A 21,956-nucleotide genomic window follows, 5' to 3' on the forward strand; every position below is an offset into this window, starting at 1 on the left:
CACAATTTGGTATTCATCCATCAGTATTTAACTGGGACGTTCAGTTTCATAACTGCACAATGTGCCCTGTGAAATGACGGATGGATTGCATTAGACAAAAATCGGATTCATACATCAATGTATCTGCTCCAGTGTCTCACTTCACCTTTTTTTAAATCTTACTTTGCTTTCTTGTCTGGATTTGTTTCTGATATAACTACACTTTGTGAGACATAACTACCTTTTATTTTACAAAACACTGTGACTTGAGCATTCTTAGGCTGATGCAGACTATGTGATACTCATATGTTTGCTTTTAGACCACCAGGTTGTGAGATCCCAACTCCCTTTAACATTGCACTGGATGAAATAATTGTAAAATATGTAAACTGCTCATATGACCAGACCTACTTGGGCCAAAAGACACTGAGCCACATCTACACTGTGTTCACTCACAATGACAATGGTCTCAAGTGCCTCTATTTCTTCTAAAGGTGTTTCTCTTCCCTTAAATTGTCTGATCATGCAGCTTCTGACTGAACGATCAGTCTGTTGTTTATTTGAGACAACCTGCTGCTGAAAATGTAAAATGTAATACTTCCGTAGGCTCAGAAGCCACAGCTTTTTAATTTTATTGTGTACAAGTTGAAAATGTGCTGGGAGTCTTTGGACCATGACTATACAAAGCCAGTTTAATCAAAATCTTCCTGGTTTCAGTGACCTGTCCCCAGCTGGAGCTGTCCCCAGAAATGTCCCTGGTTTTCACTGTGACTGACAGACCTGAAATTTGAATGAAAAAAAGAAACATTGACCAAATGTATAGTCGCGCACCCTACACACGCAGGCTCAAGATAGCCAGAGCATGGGCTGCTCAGAGCTCAGAGATGTTCTAGAATTTTGGCAGCGCGGGAAGAAGAATCTTTGCCCTTTGTGAGACAGCTACAGTGGGCTTCTTTCATCCATCCATTCATTCATTAATTCATTCCTTCAGCCAGCTAGCTCTGACGAGTTTGAGTAGTACAATATCGCTAACTGATATGCGTTGAGTGCTTAGCAAACTTTCGAATAACATGCTATTGATTCATTTTAATGATATGAGTAGTACACTCATACATACATCTCATAGGATAGGTAAACCAAAGGTGTTCTTGTAGCCTAAGTGTTATTGTTTATCATCTATGTTATATATTATGTAACGTTTAACCTATATGTGTAATATTATTAGCAGTGATACAACTAACACCTAACTACTACTATGGCACACAATTGTACTATAATGACATTTCAGTTTCACTTAAGCTAGCTACTTAGAGGTAGACTACTTGGTAACTCACGTAATAGAGTGCAGACTTATTAAACTATTCATCACAAACTTGTGCCAGCTGCATTAGGTTGCCAGCCTGTCAGTGACGACTATCTCTGGCTGGCTGGCTAGCTCAGCGAGCAAATGTTGATTACATTCTACTCCCTTGCCATTCATTTGGCATTGTTGTTGTCAATAGGCCTACAGCAGATTGCTTGCCTATTTCTCATTGAACACGGACGTTTTCTAGCCATATTATATCAGTGAATCAATTATGTGTGGGGTGATTCTGAAATGTCATTGTTTAACATAATTAACATGCTATTTATTTAGCAGGAACTGAGGACTAACTGTTATTAGTTCACAAAATCAGTCAGATTGTTCTGCTTTGGTCCTTGTAGAGAGAGTGGAAAGGAAGGACAGAAGACTGGACATGAAGACGAGTGAAATAGATAAGAGCAAGAAAGGGCAGTGAGAAGAGAGTGAGAAACTAAGGGAGAGAAGAGTGAAGGGACAAAAGAAAATGAATACAAGTGAACAGAGGAGGACAAGAAAAAGTTAAAAGTGCATACAGTGAGGAAAGCTAGAAAGACAAGATGCAATAATGTCTCTCTCTAAGAAAAGAAAATGTAAGGTTAATGACAATATATTGAAAGAATTTCCATTTACATGGCCAGGTCATAATGAGGCAATAGCTTTCTGTACGCTCTGCAATTCCTCTTTTACCGTGGGTAGTGGAGGAAGAACGTCTGTGGTAGAACACCAACAGACAAAAAAGCATAAAGCTGTCATTATTGCCTGTGCAGGGGTACCTACATAAACAGAAAAAATATGAAAACGATGAAAAAACGATTCCACCTGTGTGCATGGTTGAAATTCTGAAGTGCAAAATAGTTCAGGCTACAGCACAAATATTTCCATCCATAGATAAGACTAATCAAGTCTAACCTCTGAATTTCTTTTCAAAGTGCACCAGATTGATGCATTTAAACGTTAAAATAGACACAAAATTTCTTACAGGGTAGCATGCCCATGGACCCCCCTAGGGGGGCTTGTGCCCGAGTGCAGCTCTAGGTCTAGTGACACCCCTTGGGCAGTGTCCCCATTTTAAGTTTACAAAGATAAAAACATTATCTGTTTTGGAGGTATTAACGCTTCTGAGCTGAAAACTGTGAACCTACAGTTGTGAACCTACAGTGTTGTCTTTCTGTTCCTTTAAGGGCCTGGCCTACCTCTCTCTTTTCTCTCTTAACTTGGTGATTTAGATTAATTCAATTTTTTTGGGATACTGAGTGAAAAGCTTTAGCAAAAATGCTAAATGCTATATTTATACATCCATTCGAGTTTCTTGTTAGGCAGTGACCTCTCGTGTCTGTAATTATCGCAAGACAAGAGCAAACAATTAGATTAGTTTCAACTTTATTGTCATTGTGTAGAGTACAAGTACAAAGACAACGAAATGCAGTTTGCGTCCAACCAGAAGTGCAAAAAGAGAAGAAAAGTGCAATGTGATATTCAAGTAAAGACAGGACAAGAAATATAGTGCAGTGTAGACAGTAGTGTACAGTTGGTTTACAGAAGGTGGTTTAGAGTAATATAAATTAAATATAAATGTGTGCAGTGTATTAGTATTAGTTACCTTATAAGAGCGGAATAAATATGGCTATGTAATATGAACAATGTATGAACAACATGTACAGATATGTGCAATGAAGCAGCAGTAACATTATAATAGTAGTAAAAAAAATAATAAAAGCAGTGTATAAACGAGGAAGGGCACGTAGGTTTGGGTGGTGGAAGGGTCAAACAAACTGAGTACTTTCACTCATGAACCAGGGTTTGTGTTCATGTTTTACAGACCTTAGTCCTTGACATCACATTTCCTAATTTTAGTAGTTTTACGTGTTAGTCTTAAGTATTATTGTTGCCTAAACTTAATTAGTTCCGTTTCACAACATAAACTACTAATTTACTAAATAGAGCGGTCACATGATTACGGTCACATGATCAAACCACCACTGTGAGGTGTCTAAGTAACAAAGACAATTTCCAATAATTAAGAAATTATAAACAAATTCATACTATACAGTGTACAGAAACATAAAATACACTTTATACATACGTGCTTTGTCACTACAGTAGCTATGTGACCTCTTCATAAAGGTCTGATAACATGATAAATCATGATCCTGCAGCAGTTGTATTTAGATGTTTATCAGGGAGTGACTAAGGAAAACTAGATTTTTCAGAGCGAATAGAAAGAGAAAGAGGGCTACAGAAAAGCCGTCACATAAAAGGGGGAGAGCATATGTAACTTAATTAAAAGTGACAAGACTTGAAAATGTCACTCTCTGTTAAGACAAGTCTGTAATTAAGAACCCTGATTAAATTCTGGCCATCTCCTAAAGACTGCATGGTGCATTTAAAACATGCCAGTTTAACTGTGGAATCTAATTAGAATGAATGACTTGCGGATCAAGTCCAACTTAGTCTGCCATGCTGCATTCACAATAATGGAAATAGAGGATGAGGAGATTGGGCGGATCAAGTGAAGTGGGATAGAGAAGGGTCTTTGAACAAGTAAAAGAGATGCGTGTGTTGGACCATATCAAAGCCCCGTGGTTCATGTCTTTGTCTGGCTCACTTGTATTTCACTCACTACAATTTGGTATAATATTCTTTTACTGTTAACTCGCCTCCAACAGGCAGACACTTATTCAATTCAGTCTAAAATTAAGACTGTGAACAAGTGTGATAGTGACCATGTGCTCACCCTACTGATCTAAGGTTGGTATCACTTACTGTGACACTGAACGTCAACTAACTTCTGCTATTGCGCAGAGGCTCCGGTATTTATAACAAGATAAACAACGGCGACACTGGACTGGTTTTAAATTTCAGGGGAAACTGGCCCATCTGGGAGAGTGCTGATCATTCTGTGTCTCATAAGATAGTTAAGATGTGTGCAATAGATAATGACATTATCATTTTTACATCTCAGGAGTACAGCTTCTCTCCACTGGATTCAATCTTTCTTTTCCTAAAATGTTGAACTCTAACTAAATCTTTGTTGCTTAATCTGAATGTTTGCTATGTGTATTGATTGCTTCAGCGAGTGTTGATTTAACTACATTAGATATATGGATGTTTATTAATCACAAAGTGCAAACATTCACAGCTTGTGCCTTCTATGTCCAAGGCGTGTTCCACACCTTACAGCTTATAATAGACCAGTTGTTGTCATTGTAAGAAAAGCAGCAGAAGAGGAGGTGAGATATACTGTTGACCATAGCTTGGAGGTGTCGTGTTATGTGATGCCGCTGCGTAGCTTGTTATGAGTACTGACTGATTATTTTTGCACCCCCAGGCAGGCCTAGTCCACACGTACACAGGTATTTTTTAAAACAGGGTTTGTTCTTCGTTCGTTTTCAAAACAATCCCATCCTCAAATGCACTCTTTAGAAAAATCTATGTCTACATGCCAACAAGCCAACAGGTGACAATATAACCCCTATTGTGCAAAGAAGAAGAAGATGTTGGCCAATCAGAAGCCTGAGAAAAAGCTGTTACCCGAAGACTACCAACTAGAAGTCCGACGGTCTCTTCAAAGACTGGCGATGTTGGTGTCCTGGCAGTGCTGGACTAGGTAGCAGTGACCTCCATTCTGGAACCCCGTTCTACAATGCAAATTGAAGAGTAACTACTGTATACATTTACTGTATGTGTAAACATGTTACCAGCACTATTTTGGCCATGCCTGCATTGCAAGAAATGTTGCCTCATTTGTGATCAATGTTGTTACAAGCCAAAAACACAGTTAGTCTACAACCCTGTCTACATGACAACACACAAACAACATTTCTAAAAGTCTTCACCCTGCCCAGAGTTTTCCAAAAGCTCAATTGTCAGTGACCTAAAATGCTGTTTGTGTGGACAAAATGCCAAAACGCATAAAAACGGCTGTTTTTTAAAATGCCTGTGATGTATGGATTAGGCTTCAGTAATATCCATAAAATGGTCCACGTCCTCAAGTGTCAAACTTTGTTTGTCTTCCAGTATTTATGCTCCAAAGAAGACCATGAACATAAATTAAAGTAATACAGTGTGTGTTTTCACATAAAAGTGACAGAGGCAGAAGCAGAGGCAGACAATGTGAGGGTATTATCAAATCTTAAGTATATGAGAAGTGAAGTACACTGAGCTGAAAAGGTTTTTTTATTCAAGAACTAACTTGAGCAGCGACAATAACAGTCGTAGAGGAGCTACAGAGAAAAACAGAGCTGAGAGAAGCAGATCAACAAATATCCCAGCTACACATTTCATTAAAACTTATTCTGTAGCAGGCAGTTAGCCAAGTACTTAATTGAGGGGGACAGCTAGATCATGCCCTTGTGGAATAGCAGCACTGAGTGCATTTGGGACTGCAGTGCAACAGCAAGCTCCTGCAACAATAATACTTGTCACATGATGCTTCCAGGGACTACAAAACCAGAACACAACTGCACAGCAGTCTCAGCAGAGGTTGGAAGTTGGTAATGTTAAATTGGCTTCTTGTGGAACCACATGAGGCTACATAGTCCATTGTGTTGTGCTAAATGCAGATGAGTTTTCAAAGTTAGACTAAATATACTGTAAATATATTAAGGAATCAACCCTGTCTCCTGGAAATTATGTTTATTGTATGTGCACCTAATTTGCTTTGCCTAGACTGTATTGCTAGGATTACGTTCCGTAGCAATGTTGTTTTTTTTTATGGAGCAAATGCCACATTTTTGTACCATTATTTAATATTTAGCCAAAAGCACATTCTTTCCCTAATCTCAATCAAGTGCTTTGCATGGCAAAACATAAAAAAAAACATGAATCATGCATCATCTGCTACAAGCAGATATTGTAGGAAAACAAACTATATCTGTTATCACAGAGAATATTGCTGATGCATTTACATTTACATTCATTAAAACTGTTTCCCAATTATGTTGGTAAAAAAGCATCACGTTTTTGTCATAAAAAGAAAAAAGGTGACAGTGTTGTAAGGAATATATTTAGAATTTGTATTTTTTTTGTCCTATCGTGAGCAGTACTCACTGAATATCTGTTTTGTCGGTTTTGGTTATTTATCACTTTTTCCGCTTTAAAGACACAATACACAATTTTATAGTAATGGTTGCCTATTAGCTTGTTTGCCAGTGTTACTTTCCAATGCTTACATGACAAAACTGTCCCATTTTTCGGTTATCAACTGCCCTTTTATATTTTGTTCCACAAATAATAGATTCTTTTAAGCAATGTCTTCTTTGGTGAGGACAGTCTCTGGAAATTGAATTGCTTACCTTTTTCATTTGTTGAAAGGGTTTTATGTACGCAGATAACATCCTCTTGCTTCGACCATCATTTTGTTCAGTGATTGATAAGAAGGAAGAGAGCAGATGATTAGGGAGTGAAAGCAACCCTGAAACATTCACATCATCCTAATCAATGCAATAACAACTATTTATTTATTCATTGTGAATTTCGTGGCCAATTCTGGTTGGTTTACTGAAAAGTGAACGCCTCTAAACAGCTGAATAGTTTTAGGATGACAGAGTGGTGATTGAAGTTATTAGAAGTCTTCCTGAAAGAATTGAAGAAGTGATTTTAATTCACTCTCTTAGTAGGTTTTTTAAAGTATTTTTGTTGTTGTTGGTGAAACTACACTCTCTCCCTGCTGCATTGGCATAGAGCCTACACTTCAAATAGAGCTGCCAGCTAAGCAGCTGGGAGTCAGGATGCACACACCATGACCATGCCACTTCTCTGTATGTGGCTACTGAAACTGCTGTTGCTGCTGTACTTTACAAGCTAACTAAATGGCTGTTTGTCTGAGCAAGAACTGGTAGTTGCATAAGCAGGCTTGATGTGGGTAGAGGAATCAGGCACAGATACTGCTTTGAAAAAGAGAGATGCCTAATGTATAATCGTCTTTGATGTCCCATTTGTTCTCTGGCAGCTTTTGAAAGCTGAAGAGAGCGCTCCTATTTAACTTAGGATTTTTTTGTGATATTGTGTAGGTCTGTATCCAGAATGTTATGTAATTGTCAAATCATCATGTTCTATTGTGTTTATGTTTATTGGTGTGCACCATTCCAATTATCCTTAACGACAAGGAAGAGAAGTTCTTAACATTGGTAAAGAATGTGCTCCACTATTGATCACATTAAGTTTTCTGAACAATTTGCTTATTTTCCCCCTCCATTAAGATCCAAATTCTTAACCTAAAAAAGACTTAACTGGTTCTTTTGGCCCATTAAAACTGGGCACGCTTTACATTACTGCCAGCTATTTTCCAAAATTTACCTTTAGATTTTTAGATTGATTTCCTATACCTTCTCCTTTCCGAGAGACAAAATCAGGCCGGTGGAGCATGTCTTCTTAGCGAGTGGTTAGCAGTCTGAGAGAACCCAAACCATGAAAAGTAGCTATTATTATAAATTATGCTGTCAGAGTATACTAGCATAAAGGCAAAAATCTTATCTGCCTTGCCCAGTTTCATTCCGGTCCAAGCACAGTAAACTGTAATTGTGTAATGCGTATATACAGACTTCTGCCTGAAGCTCATCAATGATGGCAGGCATGCAGGAACCTATAGTGAGAAAAACATCCTCTCTGGTAAAGAAAATAACAAGGTTACAGTCTCATTACAGTACTATCTTTGCCCTGACGAAGGCAGGGTCCTTGACCGTTAACTGGCTTAGGGATGGAGGTCTTTTGTGGATCTGAATGATACTGCAGAGTTCCACAGAGACAATATAGTGGAAGTGGAGGGAATTCAAATTAAAAGACACCATGTCTCTTAATTTTTTCAAAAATGTTTTTTTAGAGTGTGATCATATGGTGTCCATTATTCAGCTGTCTAACATTTAGCAATTTTGACAGCACAAGTGGCATGGCTCTGCAGATGGCAATGTTGCTCTTTTAGTCCCCTGACTTTCCCTCTAGTGCCACCCACAGGTTGACATTTTTAGTCTAAAGTGAAATGTCTAAACAGCTATTGGAAGGATTGCCATAGATGTTTAGTGTAAACTTCCATGTCCTGCTCAGGATTAATTGTATCATCTTTGGGGATTCCCTGACTGTTAATCTAGCCCCATCATCAGGTCAAAATTGTAGTTTCTCTAAGACTTTGGTTTATGACCAAATACCTACACTACCAACTATTCCCATCAGCCTCAGCTGTCCTTTGTGTTTACGGCTAATCAGAAAAATGTTATTATGCTAACATGCTAAACTAAGATGGTGAACATGGAAAATAAACATCTGCATGTTAGCATTCTGATTGTAAGCATTTTAGCTGAGCCTTATGAAACACTACAACTCATTTAGACTTAATTTATGTATGCTTATGATACATTTCTACCTTTAAATCTAATTATTTAAATCTATTTTCTTCTGCTGAGGGTTTTCTCTATAGTTTCCCCTAAAGGTTCATTTAGTACGGTGGCCGACAGGGGCAAACGCCCTGCAACTTCAGAAAACACATGCAAATAGACAAAACACAAGCAAATTAAGAAAACAACTTCATTAATTTGACAACACATGTGCAGCATTCAGCAAACGCGCTGCATATACATACAGCACAACAAAATACATAAACGCGATGCGAATAAAAAAACGATGCAAAAAGAAAAACAAACCCCGAAAAAAGAAGCGATGCAAAAAGATTAATTTGACAACACATGCGCAGCATTCAGCAAACACGCTGCAAATACACACAACACAACCAAATACATAAACGCGATGCAAATAAAAAACGATGCAAAAAGAAAAGCACACAAACCCCGAAAACAAATGCAACAAAAAAACGCTGCATCCAGATTCCACAACGGAAGTTCTCCAGACCTCTAGAGGGAGCAGCTAAGTGGAACAGCTGGATTTTCGACCCCTTTTCTGCCTTTTTATTAGAGTGGGGTATGGCTGCATAGTAAAAAGAGAACTCCTGTCTCATGCCCTTATTAATAACATAATATAATATATTAGTAATATACAGTCTATGCTCCCGTCTCAGCCGGGAGGCTGGTGCCGTGCTCGAGCTTCGACTTTTCAAAATAAAAGCTCGCGTCTGGTCCGCTCTTCTTCCTTTGGTGTTTTGGATGTTTTTGAACTAAACAGTACGGCAATCATGCTAATGAATACAATCACTTTTTCAGCAGATGTCTTACTTACAACACGATGGAGCAAGCAAAGCAGTTTTGTCTTTATGTGAGGGCAGGATTTTTATTCCATTTGATAAATCCCACAGTAAATTGGCTGGTTTACTAAACAGGGAGGGACTATACATAGTCAGTTTTTTGTATTTCAAGAGCGAATTGCTCCACAACATGAATACAGATTGGTCACTTATTTTGTTGTATAATCACAATATTACACTTGAGGAGGCCTACACTTCAGTGATGCGCCTTCGGACCTGGAAATTAAACCCTCTTATTTAATGTGGCTTAAACAAACGTTAACGTTAAGCTGATGCAGTTTTAAATGTTTTATTACCACGAGTTTACAGACGTCTCTGCTGATGAGTATCAGCTGTGACCCGAGCCTAGACACACCCACCAAACCAGAGAAGACATATCTCAAACATAGACTAAATATTTACAGTCTATATGATCTCACCGTTGCACACCGTTCTGAGATTGAACGTCTCTCTCTCTCTCTCTCTCTCTCTCTCTCTCTCTCTCTCTCTCTCTCTCTCTCATAGACTGTTAGTCTATGCTCTCCCACCAGCCCCCCCATGGGGTCGAAAATCCAGCTGTTCCAGTGTAATATTGTGATTATACAACAAAATAGGTGACCAATCTGTATTCATATTGTGGAGCAATGTTTCTTGAAGTTGCAGGGCCCCTGTCGGCCACCGTAATTTAGAAAGAACCGGCCAGTTTTGCTATTTGAAAAAGAAAACTCATGCATAAACTAAACAAATACATTTTTCTAGTTTGCTGTTATTTTGATGACATGATGTCACTGGCTTCCCAGCAGATAATTGGTGATGAACAATATCTGGATGCAAAAGTAAGAACGTGGGCGAAATATGAGTGTGTTTCGCCATTGCTAAACATTTTGTGGAATACGACTTTGCAGTTGTCAAGAACCATCATCCCCAACTTCAGGACAGCATATAAGGAATATATAGATGTAATGCAATGCTAATTAATATGATCATTGGAAAAGTTTCTCAGCAATAAAAACTTCTAGTTTGACAGTAACAAGGATGTTATAATGGTATTCATCTACAGTATTACATACTGGTGATGTTGCATAATACTGTAACCTGCGCACAATAATTTTTACATTTTTATTATTTTTAGCAACCTCTTAACAACATTTAAACCGACATGTTGACACTTAATAAATGAAATCTGTGAGCATGAGGGGATGTAAATTGCTGGTCTTAAAGCTGCTCAGTGGTTGTGAGAAAAGATATTACAAGAGTGGATCTGTCAGTCAGAGGGAGCTGGAGTGGAGCTAATCATGACGACTAATAGAAAGGGGTGGTTGAAGAAGTGAAAGTGAAATTAGCCACAAGGATAATGAGTCATGTCTCAATGTGACTCTGTTACGCCGTGCCAGCACAGAAGCACATTATGTCACTCCAAACACTGCTGCCTAGTTGGCAGCTCACTCCTCAAGTCAGAGTGCACAATAAAAACCTCCGAGAGCTGAGTTTGCAGTTTTTCATACAACCAAGAAGGTATGAGTGGTCTTTGTGTTCATTATAGCTAACCTCCATTACTGTCAGAACGTGAAACACTGACTCTACTATGTTTTTCTGACACTGAATCAACATACAATCCATTGTGTATATTTGATGGAGGTGAGTGGAATATGCTATTTTGTACAGCTGTACTGGAAAACAAAAGTTTGGAGGAAATGGTGGCATTCTGCTGAACCTATCAGTAATTAAAGGGGTGATAGAATGCAAAACCAATATTACCTTGTCATAGTTGAAAATTTGAAGGGGTAAATAGGACATGCATAGAACCTCAAAATCCCACTGACATCTCTTTCCTCTGCAAATCTCACAATTTGAAACTGCTGCTGAAAACTGGCGAATCTCAACAAAGCTAAAAGTTGACGTCAACTCCTCAACTCCTAGTCTTTGTCACGCCCCAACATTTGCCACCACTCACCTGAGGTCAGCTTAGTCTTCTGAATCTAGCTAGGTCACGCAGATCTCCAGAGGTCCACTATTTAATTACTAAATTCACTTCTGAGACTTTTTTATGCGAGAAATCAACTATGTAGAGGTCAAATATGGACCATTTTACGAAAATTGATGGCTAATTGCAAATTTTGTCCGACTGTGTGTCACAGTTCAGCAGGCTATCTTGACAGCGGCCGGTGCTGCCTCACCACCCGGCGTGTCCTCCTTCATAGACCCCGGCTTGCTGTGAGCTAAATTATTGAATTATTGATTGGATTATTTGAAGGAGATTGTTGCAAACAAAAGGAGATCGTTACAGTCAAGGTAATTGTATGTTTTATGTTGAACTATAGTAGAAAATGTCAAGATATTAAAGTATTTGTAGTAAAGTAAAGCTTTATTTAACCTGTTATTTAACTAGCTAACTAATGTAAGTAAGCTAGCTTGCAACATTAGCTAGCTAGCGCTAAGAAATGACAGGATCATAGCTAATGTTAGCTTATATTCTATATATAAGTTTTAATGGCTATGATAGCAAGTTACACTGCTCTCATTGCACCTTATGTTAGGTCTAGGGACATTTTTGCTGCGGTATTCTTGTTGCTCTCAGGGTAACTTGTCATAGCTACATGCCATAGATATATACACTAGATGTCGCCTTGACGTTCTAAGCATACGTCAAAACCGCAGCCAACAGGGGTCCGAAGTTTTCCCGCATTCAGATCAACGCTAAAGATGCCGGACTTTTGTGCTGCTTATTGATGTTCGATAGAGGAAATGAAAAGAACAAACAGCAAGGGATAACATTTAACAGGTGACAATGTGTTTTATGATATATATATATGCCGCCTTCGACCAGCAATCTGAGCTCCGGCGGCAGCGGGAGGCGGAGAGCCCGAGAGTCGGGTCGCAGCCGTCTCTTCCCCCGGGCAAAAACACAGCTTCGCCTCACTGCTGCGCCGGTCCCCGCTGATCCAGATCGGACCAGCCAAAGACAGAGTGGTGATCGGGAGGATTTTACACATAGTCCGGGAGGATCTTACACGTAGTCCAGGATTACCTGTATGTCGATATCGGCGGGAAGTTCCACTAAGTTTGCCGGCGGCAGGCGGACAAAGAGAGGAGAGAAGTTACAGCGGGGCAACAGAGACCGTCTGCGGCTGCAGGATCTGGAGCTCAGTGCCCGTTAAAATTATATTTAACTCATAAATACATACAGAAATAAATAGTGGAGGAGTGAGCCTGGACATTTCAGTCTGTTTAAACTTCACTTTGAAGCAGAAACTCAGAAGTTAGTTCAGAAGGGTGAAGTTTCCATTTGGACTCCGATCTGTGAACAGATCATAATAAATATTCTTTACACATTAATTAGTCTCTTTGTTTTGTAGTCGATAGTTCATCTTAAGTTTACTTAAGTGGAAGCAGTATCAAGTGGAAGAATGGGACTATAAACCTAGGCTTACAGGCACTAGGCATTACATTTTGAACAAAGTAGATTATATTAATATCAAAAGCTTAATTTTTCTCTGGACTCGATCATAATTACATGTCTGACCTTTGGAACGAACCACAAAAACTAGAAAATCGCATTCATGATGATTTATGGTGATTTTATTTCCGTTAGACCTTTGCCTACATTGACGCTGATGCATTAAAGAGGAGTGACTATGAGTGACTCCCCTGTTCCAAGATGGCGGCTCTGTTGATGCATTTGTTCCAATGAACTGCCGTAGTCAAGGCGACATCTAGTGTATATATCTATGGCTACATGCTAGCTACATGCAACTAAATTATTGGCTGCTCTCAGTGTATTTTTGCTGCATAAATTCTAATACTGCTCTTACAGCACGTTGTATCTGCATGCAACATTCATTGGCTCCTCTTAGGGCAACTTCCCTGTATATTCTAATACTGGCTGCTCTCAGGGCACCTTGTAGTATCTGCATGCAACATGAATTGGCTGCTCTTAGGCAACTTTGCTGCATATATTCTAATACTGCTCTCAGGGCACCTTGTAGTATCTGCATGCAACATTCATTGGCTGCTCTTAGGGCAACTTCCCTGTATATTCTTATACTGGCTGCTCTCAGGGCTTGTAGCCTTGTAACATAAAACATACATTTACCTTGACTGCAGCGATCTCCTTTTGTTTGCAACGATCTCCTTCAAATAATCCAAGCCCCGCCTCCTAAAAAATTCAAATAATCCATGTCCCGCCTCCTCCTGGCATTGATTGGACGGCTGAGAGAACCAATAAGATGCAATGCTGCCCTGAGAACATATTTCAATGACTGAAAGTCCTACCTGCTAACAAAACCCCAACAATTCACAAACATGCATTAAATTGAAAACGGAAACAAGCGTTAGCTTTGTAAGACCTTAGGGTAGCTGTTATATAAGTGGCGTGATGAAATTCAAACTGTAAATATATTATAGTTATGGCTTCGCGTGGCCCTGAGCCCCGGTTGTCCAGTAGCTAACCCAGAAACGGTGACTTTCTCCTGGGTATGGATCGCCAGCGGGGCTGCCGCTGTCTCGTCAGACTGTGTGGACCTCCTGAAATCCAGCCCAACCAATGTTACATACCCTATTAGGAGACCTTAAGGAACCGTGTGAAATACCCTATATAATCATTCTATCACCCCATTAAGGTAAGGTAACTGTTTTGTGTGCCAGTACTGCAACACAAAGGTAGAGAATCATTTATTTTCCATTTTCTCTAAAATGGCCCAATTGTTTAGTTTTTGTCTTGTTTTCATCTTCTCTACCTTCGTTTAAGTAGGCTAACAGTTGAAACTAATATATCTGTGAGAGTTTTGGGGTTATTGTAGGTAATCCCACTTTTTTTAAGCAGCATTTTGAAGCAATTTGAATTAATTATTTAAATGTAAACAACACTACAAAATGTTTACTTTGGTAAAATGTAACATGACATGGCTGAGACTGGATGAGGGCCTTAATGGGACCAAAACTTACATCAACAAACAGCACTGTTTTCTGTGTTTACAGCACACACAATGTTGAGATTGTAGTACAGAAATGGCTTAAGAGAAGAATTCTGTCACAGAGTACAGGACACATTTCCTCACAGTGTTATTACAGAAAAGTTATTGTTGTTATGTTGTGGGTAAGAAGAGCTCCACCCTCCTCGCCACAGTTTTTACAGTACTTTAAACACGCTGCTGCTAATGCCACTACTGCCACTACACACTGAATACCAACTGGGGCACATCAATAGACAACCAAACATAAATAGCACACAGGGTGAGCCAACACAGTCGTACAAATACCGCCTCTATGATAACACTGAATTGGATAGGTCGGACTGGAAAGAAAAAGCTGGAGGGGAGTTGTTTACTTGTCCCCTGCCCCAAAAAACACATGAAAGGACACACACAAAAGCACACAGACGTGCAGTGTTCACAAACATTTCTGAGCTAGATTAGATGACCCACAGTGCACTCTCTCAGGATCCCTAGACAAGTCAAAATCTTAAACCTTCTCAAATGTCATTATAGATAATAACAGACAAGTGAATACTGTCAGAAAACTGTGTGAGTGTGTGTGTGTGTGTGTGTGTGTGTGTGTGTGTGTGTGTGTGTGTGTGTGTGTGTGTGTGTGTGTGTGTGTGTGTGTGTGTGTGTGTGTGTTAGGTTAGACTGTGCAGATGTCCATTTCAGGAAGGAGGTTTAACTAACTCTGAGTCTAACCCTGATCTCGGAGTTGATTTACCCTGAAATGGGAAACTGAGTTTTCGGTTCCAGAACAGCTGATTCGAGTTGGTTCAATCAACTCGGAGTAGGTTGACTCAGAGTTATGCGCGTGCACCACCACAAGAAAAAGGCAGCATGAATGGAGCCATGATACTACGATTATGGTAACAACCCAACACGGTCTCACGGCAGTTCGTTAAATGGTCATTTGGAGATTAACGGGGAAAGCAAACGTCACACCCCGGGACACGGCCGCAGGGGAGGACGCAGGACGCCTCACAAACCGGGAGACGGCCGTGGGGGACGCGCGACAATAACGGGATGGCAGAGGTTGGGTTTAGGAAAAAAACAACAGGGAAAGGACGCCTCACATGCCGGAAAACGGCCGCGGGGGAAGACACGTCACACACCGGGAGACGGCCGCAGAGAATGAGCAAAAATAACGGGACAGTAAACGGGGAAACAAAACACCACATGCAGGATGCGATCCCTGGCCTCCCGGGCAAAAGTCCTGAATTGTTTGACCCATCCACCACCCCAACCAACCTCCTTACGCGCCATTTCATACTACTCGCTACCATAGTCGTGCTGTGACCACGACATATGCTTCCCATTTAAATACATTAGTTTCCATTTTCATGCTGGCCAAAACGTAAAAAACGACAAAAACATCCCTGTCATGAGACTGGGTTGAACAACCACAAACAAACTGGTCGGCGGAAATACTCATGCGCACATACAGCGGGTTTGAATATATTTTGTTTTAAGCAATACAGCTGCTGCTGCAAAATAGCGGGAATTGGTGTGGGAGAAAATTGCTGCTAGAGTCAATGCATAAGCTCTAATATAGTGTAATAATTTCATATTTAATCACAGGTAACCTATAATATTACTGGTGAAAACTGGAATGGTAGTAGGATACACCTAATTTCATTTCATAATTCATCCTGCAGGTGAAAAAGTAAACTACTACTAATCCCATTCTGAGCCTGCAGCACCATCATTAACAGAATTATGATTTACAATAATTAATTTCTTTTTAATGTCTCTTACTGGTTTGTGTCTCTACAAAGCATTTAAAAAACGTTTCAGAGTGAGTCATACTCTTCTGATGGCGCTTTGCTATACAGTGGCTTTACTAATATGCTCCGCATCATCAATGTTGTAAAGAAAACTGCCGTTTGCAAAAAAACATAATGCGACAAAGAATCTGCTGGGATGTAGAGTATGTCCACGATGGGTGACGTTAGTGATATGAGGACGGATAAGGTTATATAGGCTACATAACTGATAGACTGGAAAGAAAAACGATACCGCTCAAATAGGTAGTTATCTGGAAATGAAAATACATCTATAGTCGGGGCCTCAATATCATCTCCCGAAGTAATACAGCTTCTTCATCAACGGAGGGAGGAGACTGAGAGAAACTCAAGGTTTATTGAAGAAAACCTGCTCCCAACCAGGTTAGGTTCACAGGCTCAGTTACCATAGTAACAGACTCTGAGGTTAAAGAGGCGCTATGCAGTTTTGGCCATTCCACTTTTTGCTCGCAGGTTTCTCTATAGAGCTCCCCCTACAGCTTCGTAATAGATATTTGGCAGCTGCTATGTTTACTTGTGTCTGACTCCTCACTCAGTCAGTCTGCCGTTTCCTCTTTCTCTGTTCCTCCGACAACGCTTTCCTAGCTTTCTGCTTCTTTTTTGTCGGCTCAGCCATGACGATGGTGTGAAAAACTCCATCGCTACATTGTTAGCCGGTTCCTGAATGGGCGTATGTGTGCAATGGCGCGAAGCAATTTGTTACATTGTGAGACCTGATACCACGCGATACTTCCTGACTCTGAGGCCGGCGGCTCGCCGGCCGAAAGTTGCAAGGGTGGTTTTTCAGCTCACAGGCGCTAGGGGGGAGCGAGATGACCACCATTTAACCCGAAAAAAAGTCATATAACCATTCCAATGACTCCGAAGCTGTTCAGTTAAGGTAAATTAAGCTAAAAAAGCTGCATAGTTCTCTTTTAAGTTACCTCTCTTTCTGAAACAGAAAACTCAGTTTCCCTCATCTCAGGGTTAACAAACTGAGAGTTTTCACTAAACCTGCTTTCTGAAACGGGCCCCTGGAGTCTTTTTATAAGTTATCTGTAACTTTGCTGAGAAAAACTGTCCACGTTTCGTATTCGAGGTCCATGGGTTTGATTGACACGTTTCCCTATGATAATGATAATAACAAGTTATGTGTTAACATTTTGTTGAAGTATTGCAACTTGCTTTCATACAAGTAAAATTGTACAGTACACGTGTCCTCAGTTTCACACAAGCTGATAGAAAGGTGGCTTCTTTTTTGGTGATTTATTTTTTAATTGAAACAATGAGCGAATAGAGGCTAGCTCTGTAGAGTTGAGTAATAAGTCTCTGTGGGGTCACTCATTTCACATTGCACATACTCATCTGTTTGTTGCTTATTAATCAAATATATCAGTGGTGCTGTTTATCACAGCTGACCTTTTAGCTAAGCATACTTAATTGTCCATTTTGGTAGATATTTCCCACCTAGGGTGACCAGACTTCCTGATGAATTTAGGACAGTCCCGGATTAAGAGCAGTTGTCCCGAATTAAGAGCAGTTGTCCCAAATTCCGTCCCGTTTGTCCAGAAAAGTTGACTTAAGTTGAGTTCAGCTTACTTATAGCCTAATAAAACATTGACTTCTGATAGTTTTCGATGAAACATTACGGTGCTGCCCACAGACGGGCACTGTGACATGGAAAAGTACAAGTTGGAGTGAGGGGTCACACACGAGATGAAGCTGTGTATATCATAGTAAATAAATAAAAAATTAGCATGTCTCTCCCACCTGAGGGAATAAAACGAATATAAAGAGAATTAATTAATAAACAAGAGAATTTAACGGCTTTCACATGAAGCTGTTTGTTTAGTTTCATAAGATCAAAACATTTTTTTAGATAGACCAAAAATAAACTCTTTACCACTGGAGGAAAGTGGCTGGATGCCATTCCTTTTGTTGTGTAAAATAGCAAGGGGGTGGGGGGAATGACAACATTTATCCATTCAAAATCCTACATTGCCAACACATTCACTTTTATCCTCCCTCTGTGCTTTGTTTGAAAGAAATATTTTATTCATGTCCAGGGGATAATTGGGGATTATTGGCTCTAAACTGGCATTTTGATGGCTTTTAAAGAACACCAATTTGAAGACAACCAATAGTGTGTTTCTAAGTATAGTTTTATTATGAGCTTATCTGTAAGAGAGGGAGCCATTGTGAAAACAGGAGTAGTAAGAAATGAACTGACCTCAAACTGGGTGAAGTTGCCTACCTAATTAAATCTCTTTTTGTTGTGTAAACTATTTAAGTAGTCATTGTAAAGTTTCTTGGAATTTTGCTGCATTTTTTTTGTTTGTCCTCAGTGAATCAAAGGCCTAGGGGTATCATGCAAAAATTTTTTAGAAAGGGGCAGAGGATAGGATTGACCATAATTGATAACATCCTTCAACAAACCCACTGATGATGTATGATAATGTATAATAATGTATTATTCCCACCCGGCTTTCATCTGTAGTGCACCCCGCGTGCCTCCCACCATGAAAAATATATCAAAAGTTCACAAGACACAATTTATGCACACTGCATACTGTACACTTGTCTACACTTTGTACTCTGTTTCTTGATTCACAAAAATAGGGCATCTCTATCAGTGCATCAAAGAACTTAATATTTTGCAGCTGGGTCACTTTATCTTTCATGGTCTATTATAGTTAGAATCCCTTTCACATAAAAATAGTTTTTGTTCACCAGAATGACATCACACAAAAACACACGGTTGAATTTGTTTGTTCCCACTGAATGAAAAGGGGCTGACTAATTCCTATGTTTCAGGCCTAGATATTCAATTCAGTGCAACCAAGAGTAAAATACGTTGAATATCTCTCATTGGTCAAAATCAGTTTAGGTATTATTTTACTGTTCAGTTTAATACAGTTGTTGGTGTTGCCCGAGCCCGACAGGCATTAAGATATTTTTGTCCGAGCCCGACCCGAGCCCAACAGTTAAAATCTCATTTTTTGAATAATGACACATATAGGCTACATTTGTTTGTGTGGAAAGCCCACTTTTATTAAGCAACTGTAGGAAGGCATTTGGGAAATGTCAACAGATGAGCGTATCAGTGCACACGGGGCAACAAGCGCACGTTAAAACACAGGCGCGCACCTACATAATAAGCTGTTTTAAATTTAAAATGTGCAATGCCTCATCGCGCTGATCATTTCTAAATATCTGTCGAACCCGGCCCGGCCCGTTGGGCTCGGTTTGGGTATCCATCCTCTAATGTGCGTCCGTGCATGTGACGGAAAGGTGTGTCAGAGGTTTGCTGGGTAGTATATCCTTGACATTCCACTTCCGGGATTGTTCTGTTGATGACTGAAAGTCTACCGGATTTCACTCATTTACGCCTTGGGCTTCCTTTGTGTGGCATTTTAAACTCCGGTCAATTTATGAGGACTATGGTTAACCTTTTCTCAGATCTCTACAAGGTAAATCCAGACAGCTAGCTAGACTATCTGTCCAATCTGAGTTTTCTGTTGCACGACTAAAACAAAACTTTTGAACGTAGGCTACACATGTTCTACCAAAACAAGTTCCTTCCCGATGCTATTTTGCAGCGGCATCGCGGCTTTTCTCCGGTGCTTAGTACCGCCCAAGACAATTGTGATTGGTGTAAAGAAATGCCAATAAACCAGGTCACGTTTTTCTCCCATCCAGGAATTCTGTGGATGCAGCGTCACGGTGGAGGAAGGTCTGGCAAAGCGAGACTATTTGTTAAGTGATTATACAGATGTTCTTTTTATGTTTGTGTTTTTTAATGTTATCTGTTGATTGTTGTAGCAGACGATGAAAGAACATTTTCTGTGTGAACAGACAATAAAGTTTTATCTTATCTCTTATCTTACAAGTTGGGTGAGTGAAAGATCAATGAATACATTGTTACGTTTCTGTTTTTGATATCCCACCTTACACCCCCATAGACTATTCACCATCTTAACCATTTTTTTCAAAAGAAAAACATAACTTTTCCTAAATATTGGGGGTAACGAGGAAAGCAGGAGACACACAAAGGAACAATTGAGGAAAGGGGAAAGAGGTGAACACAACCATAGTAAATGTGTGTTTCCCCCCCAAAAAAATAAGGGCAGTAACAGAAGACCCTCAAATTGTTATTGTGTCTTAATAGGGCAGTTTGCCTTCAGTCCACCCTCCACCATATGCCTCTTTTTGACATCACTTCCAGTGCAGCCTAAAGATTGTGATGGGGTTGTTTTTTCTTTTCACATTGGTCCAAGATACTAGCTCAACATGTACCGACTGTGGTACGCATATCCATGGTTCCCATAACATGATTTTGGTAACTTCCCTGAAATGTTGCGTAGTATCACTAGTCAAAAGGTAGGGTGAGGGTTAAAAGCAAAACTTTTTTTGCCATAGCGACTAGGAATTTTCAAACTATTGAGTCATCGTCGGGAAATAGAGGATCCATATTACAACACCAGGAGAGACATTTTAACATTGGCACTATCACAATTAAATTGGGATCTCTGGTGTCCCCTCTAGGGCCCACTAGTTGGGCTTTAAAGTTTTAGTCCTGGTGTTACAATGTTACTTTGTGTAATGTTGTTATTTCAAAAACAGAAAATGTGCCCACTCCTCATAGTATTTGTTTTTCAGTAGGAATTCTTAGAGGGACAAGAGCAAACAGGGTAAAAGGATGAATTGAGATTGAATTCCACCCATCTGGGGTTTTTAAAAGAAAAAAAGCATGTGTGCTGTTGTAAATGGTTCCAGGTTATCCACCACTCCACCAGAGTTTTACACAGATCTGACACTGCTCAGCTCCAGCATGAAAATTAAACACAGGTTCCTAAAATACGATATATCATGAAACTATCTGAAAAAGAACTTTCATTTACAGAGCAAGTTCTTTGTGGAACAATATCCCAAACAACATAACTTTTATCACAGGAAAGGTACATTTTAGAAAGAAAGTCAACTCTTAAATAAAATTATTTATCTTGAGGTTTTATATTTTATCTTATTGTGTGGTAGAAAATATTCCATTTCCTTCTTTGTTTATGTGATCCTTATAATAAATACAAATACAAAATGTCAAGTCCCATGCTTCCTGCTTCCTTTAAAGTAATGAGAGTTCAGATCCACATTAATTGTGTGCAATGATCAATACTCCAATGTGATATTTAAAAAATTGATAGAAAGCCTGTTTATAGGTTACAGTCTTTTTTATATTTAGTAGCAGTACTTTGAAGTAGTCTCTCAGGGCTCTGACTGGTTTGTAGTCAGACAATCTGTAAAACATGCCCAGATTTCAATAATACACTGCCTCTAAAAATCACACTTGTTCGCAGTGATAACACTGTGCTCACAGCAAAACTGAGCAGTGAATGTGGCAAAATGAGCAGCAGTGGAGAATGTGTGAATATGTGTCAACAATGGTCACATAGCCCTTTAGGTCAGCGGACACACAAACATACACCTCACACACAAACACACACATAGATACAAATAAGAGATTTCCACGGCTCCCTGGGGGAGTGATGATGCCCTTATCAAATGAAGCATTGCAGCAAGGTCCTGTTATACTTTTATAAAACACTGATAGAAGTCTTCCAGATAGCAGTCACTCTTCTAAGCCCTAATTTAAATTATAAAGGTCATACACAGAATATGAATGTAAGGTAATCAATCATCTAAATGCATTG

This window comes from Perca fluviatilis, chromosome 16 (assembly GCF_010015445.1).
Source record: "Perca fluviatilis chromosome 16, GENO_Pfluv_1.0, whole genome shotgun sequence".
Taxonomy (NCBI): domain Eukaryota; kingdom Metazoa; phylum Chordata; class Actinopteri; order Perciformes; family Percidae; genus Perca; species Perca fluviatilis.